Source organism: Papaver somniferum, chromosome 3 (assembly GCF_003573695.1).
Source record: "Papaver somniferum cultivar HN1 chromosome 3, ASM357369v1, whole genome shotgun sequence".
In the NCBI taxonomy this organism is placed as follows: Eukaryota; Viridiplantae; Streptophyta; class Magnoliopsida; order Ranunculales; family Papaveraceae; genus Papaver; species Papaver somniferum.
This window is the reverse complement of record NC_039360.1, coordinates 204,174,944-204,196,902: the sequence shown is the minus strand read 5'-3', so window position 1 is coordinate 204,196,902 and position 21,959 is coordinate 204,174,944. Positions and strand designations below refer to the sequence as shown.

Here is a 21,959-nt window from a genome sequence, read left to right as displayed (position 1 = left end):
CTGCAAGAAGACGAAGCTGCTGGTTATGCCAATCCTATGTTTTGGAATGACATGAAAGAAGGACTGAGATGTCAGTTCTGGCCGAGCAATGGTGCTTGGTACGCAAGAGAGAGTTTGCGTAGGATAAAAATGATGGGTGCACCACATGCCTATGCTGAAAACTTCCTTACATTGGTGCAAGGAGTGCGTGGCATGAATGAAGAAGATCAAATGTTACAATTTCTGAGTGGCGCGAATTCTTTAGTTATTGCTGAATTTAAGAAGCACAAAATTCAGAGTATCCAGATGGCTATTCAAGTGGTAAGAGAGCTTACCAGTTACACAAAAATTGAGGATGTGCAAAGATGTGAAGGTAAGGCCAAAGGAAAGTAAAAATATGTAGGCAATCAACGCAATCATTAGCCAAAGGAAGATGAATTATTCCCTTCAGCCCAGAAGTATAGGGGATGTTTCATTTGCAAGGGTTTGCATTTCGCTATAAGTTGTCCACTCAAGGCGCAACTTAATGCATCAATTGGGGATGACTATGGGAGTCATTCCAGCTAGACTCGTGAAATCCGAAGTGAAAGTTCGAAAAAGAGTCCTCGCAGCGAAATTGTCGCTCACTTCGGCAAAGGCAGAAACTAATCTAAGACAATAAGGAGTGGTGTTGTCTCCATTGGAAACACTTGGGACAGAAAACGAGAGTGTTTTCTGAGCTTGTTTTATGTAGCTTTAGTTGTTGGTTGTTGCAAACTCTATGTGTAGAGTTTGGTTGTACATACTTTGATTTGAGTCTTCAAGTTTGTATATACTTTGCTTTGGTGTAAGCAAGTTTCTTTGTTAATGAAGTTTTATATTTCCAAAATGATCGGTGGATGAATCATGTAATGGTACATGGTCTTGTCATGTAAGAGCAGTGATGAATAAAGGTGTTTTTGTATATACTTTGCTTTGGTGTAAGCAAGTTGCTTTGTTAATGAAGTTTTAGATTTCCAAAATGATCGATGGATCAATCATGTAATGGTACATGGTCTTGTTATGTAAGATCAATAATGAATAAAGGTGTTTTCGTTTATAAAATCTTGCCTCTTTATTTACGATGTAAAGCTAGTTCATGGGGACATACTGCGATATCATACTTAGCCTACGTATGGAATAGAGAGACAAGTTTAAATCTAATAAGCAAAGCTTATGACAAGGGTCTTAATTGATTCGAAAGTGATATTGTTGTTTGGGGATTGCAATATAGCACGACGGAGGATGGGCAGCGACAATGCAGGTAATACAACAAGTTAGAAATCATACCATCAGCGAACGTGAGTTAGGTATAACTCATGTCCTAGAGAAAGACACACGCTTTCCAGGCAATGCAGCAATGCAGTTCAAAGAAATAGTTGGCGACATATTGGCTTCAAAGGCATGGCGTATGGACAACTAAAAGGTTAGCTATGTTATGTCCAAAACATAGTTAGTCACAATTGCGTAAATGGGTTGTGCAACTCAATAGTTTTTCTTTAGCGAGTTAGGAAAAGAAAAATCACATGTTTCTGTTCGGATATGCAAGATGGCACGTTAAGTATAGAGAGTTTATACTTAGACACATTCAGAGAAATGAGTTCCTGAATAATTTTGCATGATCAGAATTTGGCAAGGCATGAAGTATTAAGTGTGGGTGTCTTATTCAAAGGAAACCCCTATGCATTTTGTGACGTGCTTAATGGAGAGCATGGAGGACAACAGTCCAAGGAAGGTGCCAGCAAAATTGATTGAAAACGAAGGTCAAGTCGTTTATAAGTCCTTGCCATGTTAAGTTAGATGCAAAAGGCAAAGTCGGGAGGCAAAAGGCTATGGCAATGATCGTGGTGATCAGTTTGAGAAGAATCATTTTGTGCGTACACTTAGGCGTAAATGATTCAAGTGAAATTCAAGCCTAATTTAGAGGAATTGGCTAAGAAGAATTTGAAGTTTGCATTTGAGTATTGATGCATGATTTGAATAGCAGTTGAAGCGTAGTGCACAACGCTAAGGTGTGAATCAAGTAGATGATATCAATAGTAAGGAAGTAAATCTAAGTGATGCTGATGCTAAAGCATGAAAGTTGGCTTAGGGTGTATTGCGAAAGCTAGCAAAGATTGATGAGTTTTGGAAGAGGTTCTGAAAGTGGATGCAGCGAAGTTAAGGAAAGTATAGTGTTGATACTGGGTCAGGTTCAACGAGGGCGTTGAACGGATTAGGTGGGGGAGGTCTATGACCGGTCGGGCAAGTGGTGCATAATGATTGCGGTTACAGTGTTTCATGCCAAGTCAATGTCCGACAATGATTGGGCGATACTGCATAGATTGTTAAGCGCTGAAATAGCAAGATTCTGCAGGGCCAGCGACGCGCAAAGGAAACGCTGCACTGTAAATACATTTGGCTAAGTAATGAAGCTTATTGGCCGACACAATGAAACTTCATTGAGGGAAAGGCAAGGCAAAGCCAAAGTGACAAGATACAACATGCGATGTTAGCATTAAGGCATATCCATGGAATTGAGTTGGCCTAAACTCAAGGATGATGCAAGAAGGTAGAATAGGAAAACAATTGGTCTATGGATTAGTTTAAGGCAGGGCCAAAGCTTAAACAGTGCAAAAAAGCTAGCAATGCAAGAGTGGTATTGTTATTGTCAAGCAAATTGGCTAAGTGAAGCATATGACGCATGAATAACCAGAATGAGCTTAAGGTGTTGGCCTTGATGATTGAAGCACAAGGATTTTCCGTGAATTATCTTATAGAAAGAAGTTTGCAGGGTCAATATGGATGAGCATTAGATCAAGGACGAGTTCAGTAAAGCGCTACAGTTGTGCAATACAGCTCAAGTGACCGTTAGGAGTTGGTTACGGGCATCACAAGCATGCCAATGACGCGATACAAGGTAGAACAGTTATAAAGCAAGTTTATAAGTGTGAGAGAGTGTTCATAACTGCTGGAGAATGGGTGTTGGATGATGGCGCTAGTTTAAAAAGAAACTGGCCAGTTAGAGGCGATTATGGAACTGCTTTATGGGATAAATGGTTGTCTGATACGTGTGCAACAGTTGTGCACGGTTTTTGGCCAGTAAAGCTGCTGTATAAATATTCTCAAGGCATGGGAAAATCAGTAGGCTTACTTGGGAGAGTGTGAGGCACAAATAAAGAGAGTTTTTGTAAGCCTGATGCTTGGTTCAAGAGGAACAACCGAACAAGTCTGTGTAAGTCCCTAAGTGAGCAAGTTTTGTATTTCTTCTCTTTGATGCAATAAGATGAGTTGATTGTGTGATGTTCAAAGTGTTCTTCGTTGATTGATTGTTGTTGGCAAGGTATGGAAATGTTTGAATGCATTACATGATGCATTTGAGAAGTTAAGAGAAGTGAAAGAAGGTTAAAAGACTTCCGATGTAGAACTTGAGAGTTGGCTGTTTGCATTGGTGCAAACTTATAAGGCTGAAGTGCAGGTGGGTGAAGCTTGATTCACGGAACCATTGTGCTGTCAGGTTACACTTTCGCAAAAAATTACAAGAGGCATTTGAAGGTGTGACACTATCCAAGATAGGTTAAAAAACTAATTTATTTTAATGGATTTTGAATTTGGTATTGGTGTCACAAATTTTAATACATCTAAACATTCGCTTCGTATTCCACCCTTATCTTATCTTATTTTAGTCTTAAGTTCGAGACGAGTAAAGACAAAAGAATTTATTCTATTGTCTGAAAATGTATTCATAGTATTTTTTTCTCTTGAAAATGTATATGTTTTCAATATAGGTTATGGGCGAAATCAGGATTTCAAGAGAGGTAGGCAAATGATGGCAAAGCAAAAGAAACTTGGCAACTTAACAATTTTTTTCACTGCACATGAAAAAATTGTATTACAATATCTATAAAATATAATCCATTGAAAAAATTTGGTAGAAAGCTATGTTTTTCTTAGTTACAAACTTATCCATGCATGAAAAAAGATACCACTAAAAGAGATCATTTATAACATTAAAAAACATAACAAACACCAAACAAAAACGGAGAAGGAGAGAAGATAATCCAGAAAAGCATCGTCATTTAGCTCTTTTTTTTTATGAGTTTTTTTTTTTTGACGAAAAGATTATTATTGAATTGATAAAAAATGAAAACTTTCAACCATCATATGTGAGAATTACATCATGACATACTTTAAAATACAACAACTTCCCAATTATAGAGAATGATGCTTACAAGTATAAACTTTAACAGTTCTAAAAGCAAGATATATGGGATTGACTCTAAAACGGTATGTCCCTTTCAAAATGAAAAAATGTCTAGCAGAACGAGTGCAAAACTCACTGTGGGATAGTGTGACAAAAGCCTATATGGGGGAATAGTTTGTCATGCGACAGAGAAGAACCAATCTGGACGGCCAATATTATTTATTTTTTTAACAAAAGGGGAATACATTCACACAAAAGATTTTTAATGGGAAAATCTTCAAGGGATCAAAGAGTAAGATTCCAAGAGAAATTAAAAGAAAAGATGACAAAACGCATAATTGATTGATCGTATTTTATTCGAACACACAAGTTATTGATCACTGAAAAACCGATGAAATTGAGAAATATAGCAACAAAGGTTTTAGGATGAGCAAATAAATTTTTTGTCTTTACTCGTTCCTATCTTGATCTGATTATGGGATTTTGATACTCCCTCCTTCCTCTATGTATAGTAATTGATAGAAATAAAATGCTACCCTATTTGTATCTGCACAGAAGAGAAGGAAGAAGATTTAAACCTTCTCAGTTTCGTATTTACAATCTACGAAAGTGCAAATATATTTACACGATGATTGAAAAGTTGTTTGGAAAGAAAACCAACTTAAATGGCAAACAATTTGCCTTCTATTTTCATTTTACTTATACACGGCAAACTGTTTGCCATATTTCCAATAATTATTTCAAACCAAAAATGATTAGTCGTATATGGAGGAGTTTCGTACACTCGTATGATCGAAAGAGAAAGCGATAGAGTTTATGGTGAAAGGGTGTTCCTCTCTATCTATAGTAAGACCTAATTTGATCAACTCTTTCATTTTGAAAGAAACTCTCAACCCCATAGCCCTTGCTCTAAAGAAGAAGACCAGAGAAGAGCCTTAGCCTCCAAAATTATTTCATCACTTTATTTCTTCCTCCCTCCAAATGTTTTTGCATTCCTCTCTTTCCAAAGAACCCAGAGGATTGCATAAGGAATCCATTCCCATAATTTATTGTTTCTGCCGGTTAACACATTTTGTCTCCAAGCTTCAAAGTTAAGAAGCAAGTTATTTGCATACACCAAGATATCTTGAAGGATTTTATAAAGTGAATCCACACTTTCCGAGTGATTCGCAATGAAACCATATATGTATCTTCATTTTCTTTCGAACACATCTTGCAAATAGTGTCGGAGATCTGTGTATTCCTATGTTCTAGATTAGAAAAAGTAGGAAGAGAGTTATGAAATGCTGACTATAGGAGGATAGGAAATTTAGACGGAATCTCTTTATGCCAAATGAACTTAGCAAAATCTATAGTTGTCACATTAAGCTGTCCACTTAACATTTCATAGCATTTTTTGTTTGAGAACTTACCATATGTTTCTCAAAAGAAATATGTTGCATCCTCCTCCTTATTAAAGGATGGTGGTGTCCCAGGACTTCTCATCAAACAATACCCCACATTTGTTTTTAACGCCTCAGACAACCATTTTCCAAATCCTACAACAATCAACACCAATATATGTCATCTTATTTTTATGTTTTCTATTCCGGATCTTATGGTTAGCTAGGAATGAACTAATTTACTGCTAGGAATGAACTAATCTTAGCTTGGGCTCGAAAACAACAAGAAGAATATTCCACAACGTTACATTCCTTACTTCAGGTCCTACCGGGAGATTCTCTGATACTTAACCATTCAAGAAATACCAAAAGGATTTCAACAATATCGGTAGGATGGTCCACCCCGAACATGGACTGGATTAAGATTACCACTGATGGGGAAGCCAGGGATCATCCGGGTTTCGAGGGTGCAAGTTTTATTTGCAGGGACTCCGACTCACGAACGATAATGAATCTAGCTCAACCTTTGGAAATTATGACTGCTTTAACTGCAGAAACTTGGTCTCTGCTTTTGGCATCGAAAACAACAACAGAAAGGCAATGGCCAATAATTCTATTCGAGAGAGACTCAGATCATTGAGGAATAAAGAATATGATACGACAGATTTCGCAGGTTGCTATCAGACACAGCTACAGAGAAGGAAATCAAGTAGTAGATGGTTTGGCCAATCATGCGGCAGATGGAAGTCAAATGAAAAATTTGTCAACCAAAATACGGGACTAGACAATCCCGATTTTTATTAGTCAAAATGTTTATCATGACTCCGTGGGCACCACATACCCGCGTCCGTGTCAAATTGTAATCTAATCTTCTTTTAATAAATGGTATGCTTCAAAATAATAATAAAAAAAAATTGGTTTCGAGGATGACTGATTGTCTGGGGGCAAAAAAAGAATTTGTACCTTGATGACAAATGTAAATTATCTTATCATTGGGGATAGCAATAAAATGATATATTCTTATACAACCCTGTTATAGGAGCGGCATGTTCCATTAGAGGGGCGGCAAGTGTGATAGCAATGTCCCTCTTATTGGTTAGGGGGTGTCCTATAGGGAGTGTAAATTGACTAGATTACCCTCTCCAATTTTTAACCTAATGGAATCAGAAAAATCAAATTTTTTTTTTGATTTTTTCATCTTCTCTTCTCTTCTCCTCATCTATTAAAATTGAAATTTCATCGTCTCGATTAATCAGCGATTTGAAAAATTGATAATCGTTGATTGAAAACTATATTTCGAAAAGACCCAGTTAGGGTTTAGTTTATTGTGTTTAATTTAAGTTAGTTTTGTATCAAAAGTTAGGGTTTTGGATCAAAACTGAAATTGAAATTTCTGTGTTGCATGTGAGCTACGGTTGGTAATAACTCCAATTGGGACCGAAACTATAGATTTGGTTGATGTTACGGTTCATTTAACTCAAATATCAACCATAAGTTCTTGATTTAGAGATAAAATGTTCAGTTACGAATTTTTTTTGCAACCGTAAATTACTTACGGTTGGTCTCGTTACTTAAGTTACGAACCGCAAGTTGTCCTGGATGTTTCATTTTATTTTTACGGTTTGTAATTGCATCACTGTTATCAACCGTATTTGAGTTACGACTTGTAACTCAAATAACCTTACCAATACTCATTAGTTAGTTACGGTTGATCTCGATTCATTAGTTACCAACCGTAATTTGTTACGGTTGCTATATGTTGTCATTCTACCAACCGTAATTGGTATTACGATTGGGTTTTTCCCAAATTCAACCAGTTATGATTGATATTCGATACTTTTAGAACCGTAACTTAGAGTTACGGTTGATAACGAGCTAAATTCCAACCGTAAGTTCTTCATAAATTTTAAAAGTTTCGATTTTTTTTTATGTACTTTAGATAATTTTGAGCGAAAAATTACCATGGGTTGATTAGTCATTTTCAGTTTTGTTTTTATAAAGGGCATTTCGAATTACCATGTAATGACCTTTTTTGTCCTATTCACTGCCGCCCCTCCAATGGAATCTGCCGCCCCTTTAACAGGATTGTTCTGATAAGCATGTTTGACTATGCACGTTCCATTTCTTTCATATTATTATTACTCCACCCGTTTCTAAAAAATAGGCTTGTTTGGTTTTCACAAAAATTAAGAAAACTAATCATTATAGCTGCTTTTTCATGTTTTTTCCTAATTTATTATTTGGTCCCCACACATTTGATATTAGAAAAAGGAGAGAAAGAAGTGGTCCCCTTTTTGTATTAAGAGAGAAAAGGGAGAGAGAGAAGTGGTCCCCTCTATGGATATACTAGTAAAATCATAACATTCGACTTTCCATATATGGAAACAAACCTATTATTTTGACATACCCAAATAAGGAAACAAGCCTATTTCTTAGAAATGGAAGGAGTATTATTAACGGAAAATGGGTTATTTGTCCAAATATTTTTAAAACATGATTTTAGTGGACGAGTAAATATTAGTATGGGTGAAATGGACACCAAAAGAATAGCAAGAATGAAACTGGATTCATCTTGGCTTAAACTTAAAAAAGAGCGAGGATGAAACTGGATGCATCCTGATGTAAATTAAAAATAAAAAAAAGTATTTGAAAATGGATAAGATGAAACTGTTTACATCCTGGCTATTTTTACATTCTCGTACATTTAAACAGTATCAAATTTTATGTCTTTTTCACCCATAAATTGTTGATTTTGGTATTTTTAACCAATTTTATGTATTATTAAACCAAAATAGACAAAGAAAGGGGTTAATCCTAATAGGTTTGATCAGGCAAATCTTCTTACTAGGAGCTTATCCAACTATCAAGTTTCTTTATTATTATTTGATGATGTAAAGATATAGAATTCGTGGTGCCCATTAAAAGTGACATGAAAACAAATCCGTTGAGTTTGGATCACCAACCTAATATTTCTATAATCGTAGCTGACTTCTTGCTCCAATATTTTAATATATACTACTAGTATTATTTAAACATATTGATTAACAAACTCTGCTTAGTGACCTGTTCATGTGTCTCATCCGTACCTCCCTCTTATGGGTTGTCAAGAATCAAGATTGACTTGCCTAATTTCTATGATTGTTAAAGGGTGAAACCATTTCTGTTAGGTGCGGATAACAATCCAAGATTCTAATGGCCAAGAGCCTTTAACAATCATGAATATTTCGATGTATTTATTAAGATGAGATAACCAATCTTCTCTGCAATTGAACAAGTCATTGATGATGTTGCAATAAGTACTCCTCCCCTTACGGATTCAGATGACTATTTCAAAATTTGAATTAAGATAAAGTTAACAATTCAAAAGGGAAACAACTTATGAAGAAGTCATTGTTGACTTTACAACAAGTATTTCGCTTGTATTCTCCGGTCTTCACATTTGAATAAGTGCTTTATATTCCCAGATCTCCCCATTTGAACAAGTAATTGTTTGTCTTGGGACAAGTATCCTGCCTGATAATAGACTTGCGAACTCCTCAAGTCAATGTCCTTCCCGGATTTCCTAAGTTTTTTTCGGCCAGTGCTTATTCCCTCTGTTTCAAAAAAATAAAATCGTCTCATGTACAAATTATTCATCAAAAAATCTCTTTAACCTGGTACTTTTTAGGGGCGACCTCAAAAAAATTAGGAGCGACTTTTTTATTTCCAACCCATACACAACGTTAAGGGATGTCCAAAAACGCGGAGAATACGTTAATGCCCTTACATAATCAGAAGCTATTTTGTATCCGATTAGTATAACGAAATCGGAAGCTTAGTAACGCCTTTGGCCTACCGATTAATATCGATTTTGGGCCAAACGCGTATGTTGCTCCTATAACAATCGGTAGGAACAAGAACCTCACTAGACTACTGATTATAGTAGCTCCCAAAATTGGTGATTTCGTCCAAGTAGAAATTTGGGGAAACTTTATAATCGGAAGTCATATTAACTACCGATAATTCTAGTTCCCAAATTCGAAAAAATTGAGATTTCCGCAAAAACAAAATTTGGGGAAACAGTATAATCGGAAGTCATATTAACTACCGATTATTGTAGTTCTCAAATTCGAAAAAATTGAGATTTTTGCAAAAACAAAATTTGGGGCAATTGTATAATCGGAAGTGAAAATACCTTATTTGACTACCGATTATACAGTTGCCCCAACAAAATAGAGCCGTTGGAGCTCTAAACTCTATATAAGGATTGTATCCTTTTACCCTCTATGGAACACAAATACCTTTAAACTCTCTCCAACATCATCTTCAACATAATGACCCAACCATTCAGTAATCCTACGGAGTTCACGATAGAAGAAAATTTATCTTTATGTAGGCGCTATGTTCAATTCTATCCGAGACGAGGAGAAGAACGTATGCAATGAGGCATAATGAGTATGAGTTATTTGGGGAGAATTCACGAAAAAAATTGCGCCGACACCGGTAACCCAAACAACCGTCACTCCGCTGATCTTTTCTGCCGAATTGGTTCAATAAACGGACACGTCGAAGAATTCGTCCATTTAACTTATCTTGTGAACCAATATCGATTGAGGGATGAAACCAATGATGAGGTTATAGAACGATCTCTCGGGGAATGGCGGAGATGGAAAAGATCAAACTTCCGTTATGAAGCTCATTTTAGAATCCTTAGGGCGGTGGAAAGATTTAATTCGTTTAGGACTCGTCCAACACGTCCACGACGCTAATCACAATACCTTGTAATAGAACTGTGGAAGTTCAATGTAAAATTATGATGATGTGTAGATGATATTGTTATGAATTTCAAAATATTTATGAAAATCAGAAGTTTTAATTCTTTATCTAACTACCGATTATACTCCAAAGGCCATTTCGTTCAAAAGAAACTAGTCGTGCCTCGAAAACCACACACAATCGGTTGATAATACATATTGATAAACCTCCGATTATACTACTCTAATGAAACTGAGAACTCTGTTGACAAAACAGCCTATAATCGGTAGTATATAACGATCAATATCTACCGATTATGCATAATCGGTTCCTTTGGTTCAACCATTGCATACCGATTGTATGTAATAATTGTACGTAATTTCAGTACAATCTTGTAAAAGTACGCATCAACGGCCATATTTTCAAAAAAAAAAGGAGACGTTGGGACTCTCATCTATATAAGGAGGGTAAACTCTTCTTATTTATGCACCAAACAACACATATATAGCATCGTGTATTTTACAAATAGATTTTCCATCGTCTATTCTTGTGAATTCATTCTATATCTCAACTTACAAGCATGGCAACGTTTGACGCAGCTGAACGGTAGTGAACCTTGAACTTCAACAACTTCACGTCCTTCTTCGTACCCATCCATGTTTATGGAAGTTGGAAATAATCGGAAGTTGGTAACATATACCCACTTTTTTTTTTCTTCTTCTTCTTATCTCACTCAATGGAAGTTAGGGACATATCTCACAATGACTCGAAAACCAATTCCAAACACTAATATATAGACCCTAGGCTACCGATTACAAGAGTTTGCTTCCGATTATTTTGTGAAACTACTGATTATTGTTTTGGCTACCGATTATTAGCAAAGGTTGAATCTGTGCTACTTATAATCGGTAGGGTTATAAGTTTGATCATCTACCGATTATGGAAGATTTCAAAATTTTGAAAAAAAAAAGGATTTTAGCAAAAACTCATTTTGGGTCAACTGATAATCGGGAGGTTTTGTAACTTATTTGACTTCCGATTATGGCTACATCCAAAACATAAACCATATGGTTATGGTTGGCTCTGTACCCTCATAACCTATGCAATTTGGCAAAGGTTGAATCTGGGCCACTTATAATCGGTAGTTTACAAGTTAGATTAGCTACTGATTATGACAGATTTCAAAATTTATCAAATGTAGGATTTAAGCAAAATCTTATTTTGGGGAAACCCATAATCGGGAGTGTTTGTAACCAATTTATCTTCCGATTATGGCTACATCCAAAACACGAAACCAAATGGTTATGCTTGGCTGTGTACCCTCAAAACCTATGGAATTTGTCCAAGTTTGAATCTGGGCTACTCATAATCGCTAAGTTTATAAGTTATTTTATCTACCGATTATAGAATGGCGTATTAGCCGAAATATGCACACAATAATCGGAGACTAATTAGTATATATTGACTACCGATTATTGGTTAACTACTGATTGTTGTGTTTGCTATCGATTATATGAGGGCATATCGGCCATTTTAAAAAATCAAAGATAAGGGGTAGCTTAGATTTACGCTTGGGTGACCTTTTTTTGTCTTTTTGTGTCGGCCCTAAAAATGCCAGTCTCTTTAACGTATCAATATGGTTGAAAGATCAAACACCAGAAAGGGAGACAAAGTTAAAACTGTTATAAACCAAATTTATTTACTAAGATACCCTTCGTGTCTAAGTTTAGGGTTTAAATATTTTGGGCACCAAGTCTTCTATCTATATAAATAGAGACTTTAAACATTGTATTATATACACATCTAATGAGAATTCTCTCCTCTTTTCTCCCTCTATTTTGTGTCTCATTCTCCTTTTACAAGACGTTATCACGCACGTTGCTCTATCGATGATACGTTCTACATAATCCAAAGTGGAATCGGTGATATAACATTTTTACACTATTTTTTTTCTCTAATTATTATTATATTTTTTCCACGCTTATCATATCTTGAACACAGTCATGATTTTATGGATTTAGAACTATGTACTAATCTCTTTGTTTGTGTAATTTGCATGTACTAATTTTTGATCGGTTGATACAAATCCGATTAATGATGAAGTGGTTGTCTACATGCTCACGGGAGAATACGCGTTGATAAACACCATGTGTGACGTTATTTTAATGACTTCTTTCCAAACAGTGGTGATAGTATTGGCGTATTTAATCAGTTATTTATTTTTATTTTTCTAATGGCACGTAAGTGCATACTACTTTCTTTTACATTGTTTGATCATTTTCGATAACTGAATTTCATGTCCAAAAATATGATGCGAGCATCGTGGATTGTTTTTCTATCACCGTTGTGATATTTTCCTTGCACCGACCACCAAATATGGTTTACTCTCGAAGTTTTCGGGTATACTTGAAATCCATTAGTAAATCCATAGTGCATATTTTTGAGTCACGGGTGATCAATATTATCGATCAAATTTGATCTCCTTTCTTTTCTAATTTTTTTATATAAAGTAAGAAAAATAAAATCCATCAATCGGTGGTTTAAGGTTTCTATTACCCTAATGAAATTATAATCACCAAAAATTGATATTATCGCATATTTGGTTACCTTTACATTAACTAATATTCACATGCATGGTTCATAAACCTCCGTCCAATTAAATTTGGTATCTTCGTTCATTGGATGAAGATCATGTGATTTTTATATTTGGTTTCCATTAAATTTACAAGAAACCATAGACACAAAGTGGATTTTCCCTATGCGATGACTAAGTCGACACTTCTTTTTCTTTTTATCGATGCAATTTTGGTGTATCGTATATACCAACCGGTATTGATTTTCTCCATCAATTCTGCGGAAGATGTTAAAATTGACATTCTAAGAAATTTTAGCCAATATTTTTTTCCCGTAGTTTGGCGATGATCGTCTAAACAAACCTTTACCAATCATGGTTTTATTTTTATACTAATAAACCATTGGTTTCCATGTCTTACGGGAAACCATGGATTCCTTGAATAACGAAAATGATCTCTTTATTTTCTTAAAAAGAATCATATAAGTCAATTGTTTTGGTTTTTCCCTATCGATCCTAGAGGGATATATAAAGTATCATTACTATGATATTAACAATTGCAAACACCTCAAGGAATTGCTAAGAGATATTGAGCATTTTTTATTTTCCTCATGGTAAATCTCCAAAATTTAAAATAGTTACACTTGTAGCTGGAATCGGACACTATCAAAGGGTGCGCACCCAGCTTGTTAGCCTATATTATTAGTCCTTGCAGTGACTATATTGATATTTGTTTAATTTTCTTTTGATAAGAGTGTCCATAACTTCAACTATTTTTTTATCTCGTTGGTCATTGAGGTCACGAAGTTATTGGAGATTTGTTTGCATATTTTTAATGCTTTAGGTTTTAGCATATATGTATTTATTTATTTATTTATTTATTTATTTATTTATTTTGCTATCCTTTTGTTGCAAAAGCAAAAATAATCCCTGGTTAAGCTAAATATGCACGTCTATTTAGACTACAATTTTTTTTTTTTATGTCGAAAGACATTTCATAATGAGTATATGTCTCGAATTAATCGGATAATACTTTACGAAACTTGAAGTTTTCGTATATGAGATGAAAATATTTCCGCCATAATCAGGGGGAGATTATACACTACTAGAAGTTTGTGCCCATTAACTTGAAAAGTTATATTTTTCTCCACTCATGATCAAATCGAAAAAGGCTGTCATCTCAAATAAGGCGCGAAAATATTTCATTATGCTTTTAATAAGCTTATGCCTTTTGGAAGGAAAATCAGTCACATTTATAATAAACGTAGCATTTTATAAGACGCTACAAAGTACTCCATAGAGTATATCAAAAAGATCCACATTCTCATAGTTCATATCTCCTCACTGGAAGATGGGGAGATTATAATGCCCGCGGGTGCTGGTACCAGTAATTATATGAATTTTTCAAGATATGTGTACATTTGAGAATTGTGTGGGATCATAGTTAGTTAACATTGTCGAATGTTCAGTTACGGTAGCTACTGAAATAATAAATGATGGTGGTTGTTAACCCCTTTGCAGAGGAATAGCGACATACGTGACTGGTTGGCATACAATCCAATTAGGTTGGGTTCTCAGTTAATGCAACTTTGGATCCAAGACTTAACACCTTAAAATTTACAAACCTATTACTTACTGGTTGGTTTAGCCATAACGTGTCGCCTGAGAAATATGTTCGTTGTAAAACGATTTGAGGGTTCTATTTTTTCTTAGACCCAGGGATTGATTCAATAAATATTTTTTCTCCATGTATGATGCTTTTGACGTGGTAGTCCTTGAAAGCCTCGCATTACATTTACACAAGAAATGTGGTTGGGAACATATTTAGGAATCCACATGATTTGATTATGTCAGGTCAAACAATCCTCTATGTGTTTTTAGAATTTGGTATAAAACCAAGAATCCGGATTAATTAGTTGATGCTATCAACTTGACGGGTCTCCTGAGGAATCCTTAAAAACACACAAATCCACGCTTTAGCAGCATAAATTCTGTTTTCCTTTTCTTTTTTAAATCTGCAGTTAGAATTATGCTAGCATAAACTCGTCTTTGAGGTAGACTAGAGTTATTATTTTGATTCTTATTTTTTGAAAAACTCATATAGTTGGGTTAGCATCGATAAATGCGTCAAAAGTTGTACTATTTTCCCTTCGTTTCAGGTTTTGTCCCATGTGGTTTTCCTGACAAGGTTTTAACGAGGCAACGTCTCTAACGTTTAAATTTCTTTGAATGTTGATATTATGCTATTTTTCCATTGTCCATATTTTTTCCCGTTTGGGTTTTATTGGAATGGTTTTAGTGAGGCAATTTAATTCAACATGGTGGTCATCCAAGGGGGAGTTTCTTCAATTTCGGTTATTTGGTGGATTCCCACCATTAACTAGGTCATTTTGTTAGACCACAACAACATAACTATCTCTGATGAATTTGGATATATTTATGATCCATATAAGGTATGACTACAAATTTTGTACACCTATAGTACTGTAAACGAGAATTGGCACTTTGTTGAAGAAACTACATCAACTATTTCTGCAAATCATCTTCGAGAAGCTAGCAATCCAAGAAGCAGGTACTTAATGTCTTGGAAGAAGAATGAAGACTCAAGAACACTACCATTAGAAGACTAACACAAAAGAAGGCTTCATCCACTGGCTACTCACGGAAGCATACCTCTCACCAGCATTCAAGAATTTTGTTCATCAAAATTGGAAAGTCTCGTCTTAAAGATTTGCAAGCCAAGATTTGATTGAAGTACTTGTCAGGGGGAGCGTCATCATTAAATTAAGGTGTATTCACTGGACTTATCGCGTTGTACTCTTTTTCCTTCGTCGAGGTTTTTTCCACTGGGGTTTCCTTGTCAAGGTTTTAACGAGGCAACATATGCGTGTCTAACACTGTTGAGTCTTTACATGCTGATGCAATTTCAGGTTTTTCTCTTTCGAGTTTTCCTGGTATATTTGTAATGATTTAGCCACAGTGGTCATCAGGGGAGTGTTATAAACCAAGTTTATTTACTAAGATGTCCTTCGTGTCTAAGTTTAGGGTTTAAATATCTTGGGCACCAGTCTTCTATCTATATAAATAGAGACTTTAAACATTGTATTCTGTACACATTTAATGAGAATTCTCTCCTCTTTTCTCCCTCTATTTTGTATATCCTTCTCCTTTTACAAGAAAAACAGTGTGATATAAAATGTTGTTTATTGGCGTAGCTGAAGGCCAACAATTCATGAGTTTTAGGCCCACTCGTCTGACTAAATTGGTATGGCTCATAAACGTGTTAAATTCCTAAAAAAAATGTTGTTCAATTCCTATATAGCCGATATGGTAGGTCACATGATGGCTTTAATGTTCCACCTATCGTTAGTAACTTTTTTTTTGAAAGTAGAATAGATTACCAAAGGCAGAGGGTTAATCCTTTGATCCAGACTCATTGGAAATCAAATCAGATTGATTTGTTCCTCCGATGACTGAATCTGCAGAATTGACGCCATCTATAGTGAGTACAACAGAGTTTAAGTTACATACGTTTTCAGCTTTGACAGTGTCAAAAGAAATTGAAGGAATTAAAAACATAGGTACATAGTTAAACCAAAAGTCTGCTAGATTTTCTTTTCTTCCCTTTTTTGCTAACAAATCAGCCACCTTGTTAGCACGCCTGTCTACATGATGAAATACCAAAAAAGATACTAGTTTTGCAGCTGAAATTTTGACTTCTTCTAATATTGCTAAGCTTTGCCATTGTACTAAATCTTCTTTTACTTGTAGGCAGTCAATAGTTACTTGATTATCACCTTCTATGACCAGGTTCTGCAAATTATTTTCTATGGCCCATCTTGTTGTGTGCAGAAGAGCTAGAGCTTCTGCTTCTTCTGCTCTTGATGCCATGAAGATTCCCATTCCTGCTCATTTTCCTGTACCTAGCCAATTGCGCAACACAAAACCAAAACCTGCATTAGTATCTTTTGACACCCAAGAGGCATCACAATTAAGTTTAATGTTGTCTCTTCTAGGAAATATCCATTGTATGTTCCTTGTAGTATTTTTCTATGTTTGTGCTGGTTAATACTACTATTATGTGGGTGCCAATATGTGAAGTGACGAAGGATATTGGTTGCAAGCTGTTCTGGTGTTCTTTCCTTTTTTTCAAACACCCTGAGGCATCTCTCTTTCCAAATGAACCAACATTTAGTTGCAGCTAATGCCATGGAAATAGAGTTAGTATCTCCTTTAAGCCATACATTATACTGTTCTAAAAAAGAAGCATTTGTAGAGTTAGAGGTTACTCCCTGTATAGCCATTGGGGTCAAGTTCCATACTGTTGTTGCATAATCACATTCAAAAAACAAATGATAAGTTGATTCTACAACCTGTTTACAGAATATGCATTGTGTTTCTACATCCATATGTGAACCTAATTTTTGTCTTGTTGGTAAAGTATCCTGGAGACACTTCCAAGTAAACAATTTGAATCTCTGAGATGTGTCCATGTTCCATAAACCTTGCCAAAAGCTTTTAGTTTCTGGTGCAATTGATCCCATGGGATTTAACAGCTTAGCATACAATGATTTAACAGAAAATTCACCATTTATGGTGAGAGGCCATCTCAGTTTATCCTTTTTCAACCTGCCATCAGCTGAGCTATATAATCTAATATTCGTAATTTCAGATACTAAAGGTCTGTCAAAAAGAGAAAGTAATAAGGTTTCATTCCACTTCTTTGTGTCTTGGTTTATCAAATCAGACACAAGTGTTATATTGGAGTTGTAAGTAGTGCAGTTGACTAGTGGTTGCTCTCTGTTAGGTAACCATTTTTCATTCCAAATATTTATAGAAAATCCATTCCCTACTTCCCAAACAAAGTATTTTTTTATGTTTTCAATGCCTTGTAAGATACATTTCCATATCCAATAAGCTGATGATTTCTTCTTGGAATGTAAAGCATCAGTTTTTTTGAAATATTTTCCTTTCAGGATTTTAGCCCAAAGGTCATCAGGGCTACTAACCAATCTCCAAGCTATCCTACTAATCATGGCTTGATTAAATTTATTTGCCTCTTTAAAGCCTAAGCCTCCTTGGTTGATTGGTTTACATAAAAAGTCAAAATCCTTGATGTAAATACCTTTGGGGTCTGTATTTTTACCCCACCAGAAATCCCTCTGTATGTCATTGATTCTTTTGGTTATTTTTTTTTGGAAGAACAAAACAACCCATACTGAAAATAGGCATACTAGATAGAATAGATTTATTTAGCACAATCTTACTAGACTGAGAGAGGACCTTAGCTAGCCAGTTTTTGACTCTATGTTCCATTTTCTCTATAATGTTATCAAAAGATTTCAGTTTAGATCTATCTACAAAAAGAGGAACTCCTAAATAGGTATCTTTGATATTAATTTTTTTTTTTATTTTCATCATTCTACAAATTATTCCTTGGTGTTTATTGTGAACCTTTTTACTAAAAAACAACCCTGATTTATTGGAATTTATGACCTGTCCTGATGAGATACTAAATAAGTTTATGGCCTCTAAAAGATTCTTACAACTACCTAAATCAGCTTTAGTGAAAAGAAGCAGGTCATCTGCGAAAAACAAGTGAGAAATTGGTGGGGATTTTGGTGTTAGTTTTATGCCTGGGACTTGTTTATTTGTTTCTAAGTGACAAAGAAGCCCAGAGAATACTTCCATACAAAGAATGAATAAATAGGGAGATAAAGGATCTCCCTGTCTAATTCCCCTAGAAGGTTTAAATTCTTTACAAGGACTGCCATTCAATAAGACCGATATAGAAGAGGTTGAGATGCATTGGAATATTAGGTTACACCAATGTTCAGAAAAATCAAAGGATTATAATGTTTTTATTAAGAATTTCCAATTTACTCTATCGAATGCTTTGGACATATCTATTTTTGCTCCTATGTGCCCTGTTTTTTTTCTGCTTTTCTTCATAGAATGGATAATCTCATAAGCAACTATAATATTGTCTGAGATTTGTCTTGAGGAAAGAAAAACATACTGCAAAGGAGAAATGATATTTTTTAAAGATTTTTTTAGTCTATTGGCTAACAATTTTACTATGATTTTATAAGGAGTATTGTAGAGACGAATTGGTCTGAAATCAGAGTAACTTAGTATATCATTTGCATCCCAAGAAATGGTCCAACTATGCCATTAGTGTGCTCACATACTTTGAAAATTTTCTTTCTATATGAATGAAATTTCCAAGTCAAGGACAGTAGCCCTTGAAAACGAAAAGTCAGAGTGCCTTGAATAAATATGTTTCTTATTACTAGCCACTCAATTTCTACCAGATTATGTAGTATACTAGTAGATTGCCTGTGCCATAATGACACGCGTCGGAAGGGGTGCTAATGCCTTCGGTTATCCCCGATTTGTAATGAATTTTGTATGATTGTGTAACAACATGATTGTGGACTGGGGAAGAGCAAAAACAATCTTGTTAGTTCCAAATTATGTAGTTAAAACTTCAACAACACAAATTAAATGTCAAACTGACAATCGAAGGAGCTACATGACGACTTCTAGTGGATGGCCCATGTCATAATCGCATGGCAATGTTGCAAAAAATTATAACTTCCGCAGTGGTACATTTGTGGTGGTGGTGGTGGGGTGTCAAAAATCAGTATCCGAAATGCACATTACTACATGACCTGGACACGACCTGGACGTAGAACACGGCACATTCTCGAAACTTGGGATACGAACACGTTTGTGCGCTAACAATCTATCTAATCTAATCTAATCATTTTATACATTCATTCGTTGAAAGAGAATGTGAACATCCATCTGTACACGTCCAAAGAGTAGATCAACCACTTAACACATGGCTTACATGTGTCCAACACTCCAAGGGTACTTGTGGTAAGGTAACTTGAAAAACAAAGAAAATCATAAAAAGAATGAACTACTATAATTAATTTTCTTGGCCGTCTAGATCTATGTTCCTCTTCGTTTTATGCACGTCACTAACGTTCTAAGAACAACTTTACAGCAACTGAAGCAAAGATTTGACAACAATCACAACTTGGTAACATTCTAAGCTACATGTCCATAAACATCATTGAGATATGTCAGAAAATAATTAGTTAGTCTTTGAGTTGGGTTTGTGGATTGTGGTTTTGCATCGATGATAGATGTGATTGATTATTTGAATTTATTATGTAATTTTTAATTTCACTTGAGTATTACATCCAATTTTTTATCTGTAACTTTTTTATTTGATGGTCTCACTTGAGAAATTTAATATTTCTTCTTTCGGGTACCAAATGATTTGATTATTGGTTGATTTAAATCATGAAACCTTTTTTTTTTTAAAAAACGAATTGCAGATTCAGAAATTTAAAATATGATCTGTCGGTGATGGTGGCGGCGCTGGTGTTAACGGTGGCAGTTGTGACAGTCGAAGTGGTGATGGTGGTGATTGGTTAGGGGAGAGATTGCTCATGATTTCATTTAGTATGGCGTGTTTGTTGGTGGTTACGGCGGTGTGATAGTGTTGGTGGCGAAGGAATAACGGAGAGTTAATTTGGTTGATTGATAGTGTCGGAAGCAAAATTGAATTGAGCAAAGAAAACTGAAGTATTTTTCTCAGATCTAATAATATTTAATTTCTTACTAACGTATCCTTCAATATTTGTGGTATTACGATGACCCAGGTAGAAAACTCAAAAACACGGAGGGGCAATCACATCATTTGGTTTAGTTCATTAGTTTGTATTGCCCCTACATTTGTAAACATTCACATAAGTTTAAGAGAGGAGAAACATCATGGAGGGACAGTGTTTCCTTTTTAAATGGGACACCAAAGTTTTAGTAGACACCAAACAAACCATTTTCGCTTATATTATAGACTAGGGTTTAACCCATGCCATAATGGCACGGGCCGGTGTTATATAAATTATGGAATAAAAGTAGTTTTTAGTTGAATCCCTCTGGACCTTGAAACGGAATCCCGATAAAACGGGGCATTTTATATACATATATGATCATTTTGAATCGATTTGAAACGTGTAATATGAATAATTTTATAAGTTTCTCTCCGAGTGTATCTATCAAGATGAAATCGAAATGATATTTTCACCAAAGAGAAAGAAAAAATTGGCACTTGAAAAAATCTCACCTTTCGAGGAAAAAATTGGCACTTGAAAAAATCTCACCTTTCTAAATCAAAAAGTTGTGAATAGATTAAAATCCCAACGATTTGTGATATTCAAGTTTTCATAATCTGGCTAATCATAAAATACAGTCATCCTTAGAATTCAATTCAAGTTTTCATAATCTGGCTAATCATAAAATACAGACACCCTTAGAATTCAACTATGAGATTATTGTAATCAAATATGCTATCTTTGAAAATGTATACTTCAGTTAGATATACAATAAATGAAATTCAAAAAAATGATAAACTCCAAAAATTCACAAATGAAGCAATGTAAAAAGAAAGGATTTGCTCAAATATTATCACAAAAGAGTAGTTTGATTCGTCGGAGATGTACGTTTTGGTGGAAGAAGATTGAGACAACACGGAAAGAAGATTGAGCGGAAATATATTCTTGGATTTAAGTTTTTTTCTCTCCGCAAAATATCTCTCCTTCCCAATTTTATTTCTGATTTTCGTTTGCTCCAAAATGAGGAATTAAAAGTTTTAAAAATCCACTCACATTCGGTAGTGTAGGTTTGTTATCTTCAGTTGATCAAATATCTTCGTTTTAAGTTTGAATTTTAAGAAGGGAAGGAGAGTATATGTAATGATTTTTTCTCAACTAAAGCGTGTATTCACAGGATCGCCCGCATTCATCAATTTTATAAATTGGGAGGGAAAATCAGGACCGGTCTTTATCTTTCCTAACTTAGCGAAGCTTCTTTTTATAATACAATACAAATAAATAGGTATAAAAGTATACTTATCTAAGGTACAACCTTAACCGTAACGTTTTATCTCAGTAATAAGTATTTTTCTTTGTAATGATTTTGATCTGGGCCATTTATTTTTAGTAATTATATAACGTGACATTCTGTTGTTTTTTTATTTTTTATTTTAACCAAGTTTATTTTATCATTAATTCAG

General features: G+C 35.0%; 1 long non-coding RNA gene across 1 annotated transcript; it reads left to right on the top strand.

The window, feature by feature from the left end:
• The first annotated feature begins 19,771 nt into the window (after positions 1-19,771).
• LOC113362047 lies at positions 19,772-20,818 on the top strand. Its single transcript, XR_003365515.1, has 2 exons — positions 19,772-19,919; positions 20,221-20,818. It is a non-coding gene; the product is annotated as an uncharacterized LOC113362047 (long non-coding RNA).
• Positions 20,819-21,959: the final 1,141 nt, after the last annotated feature.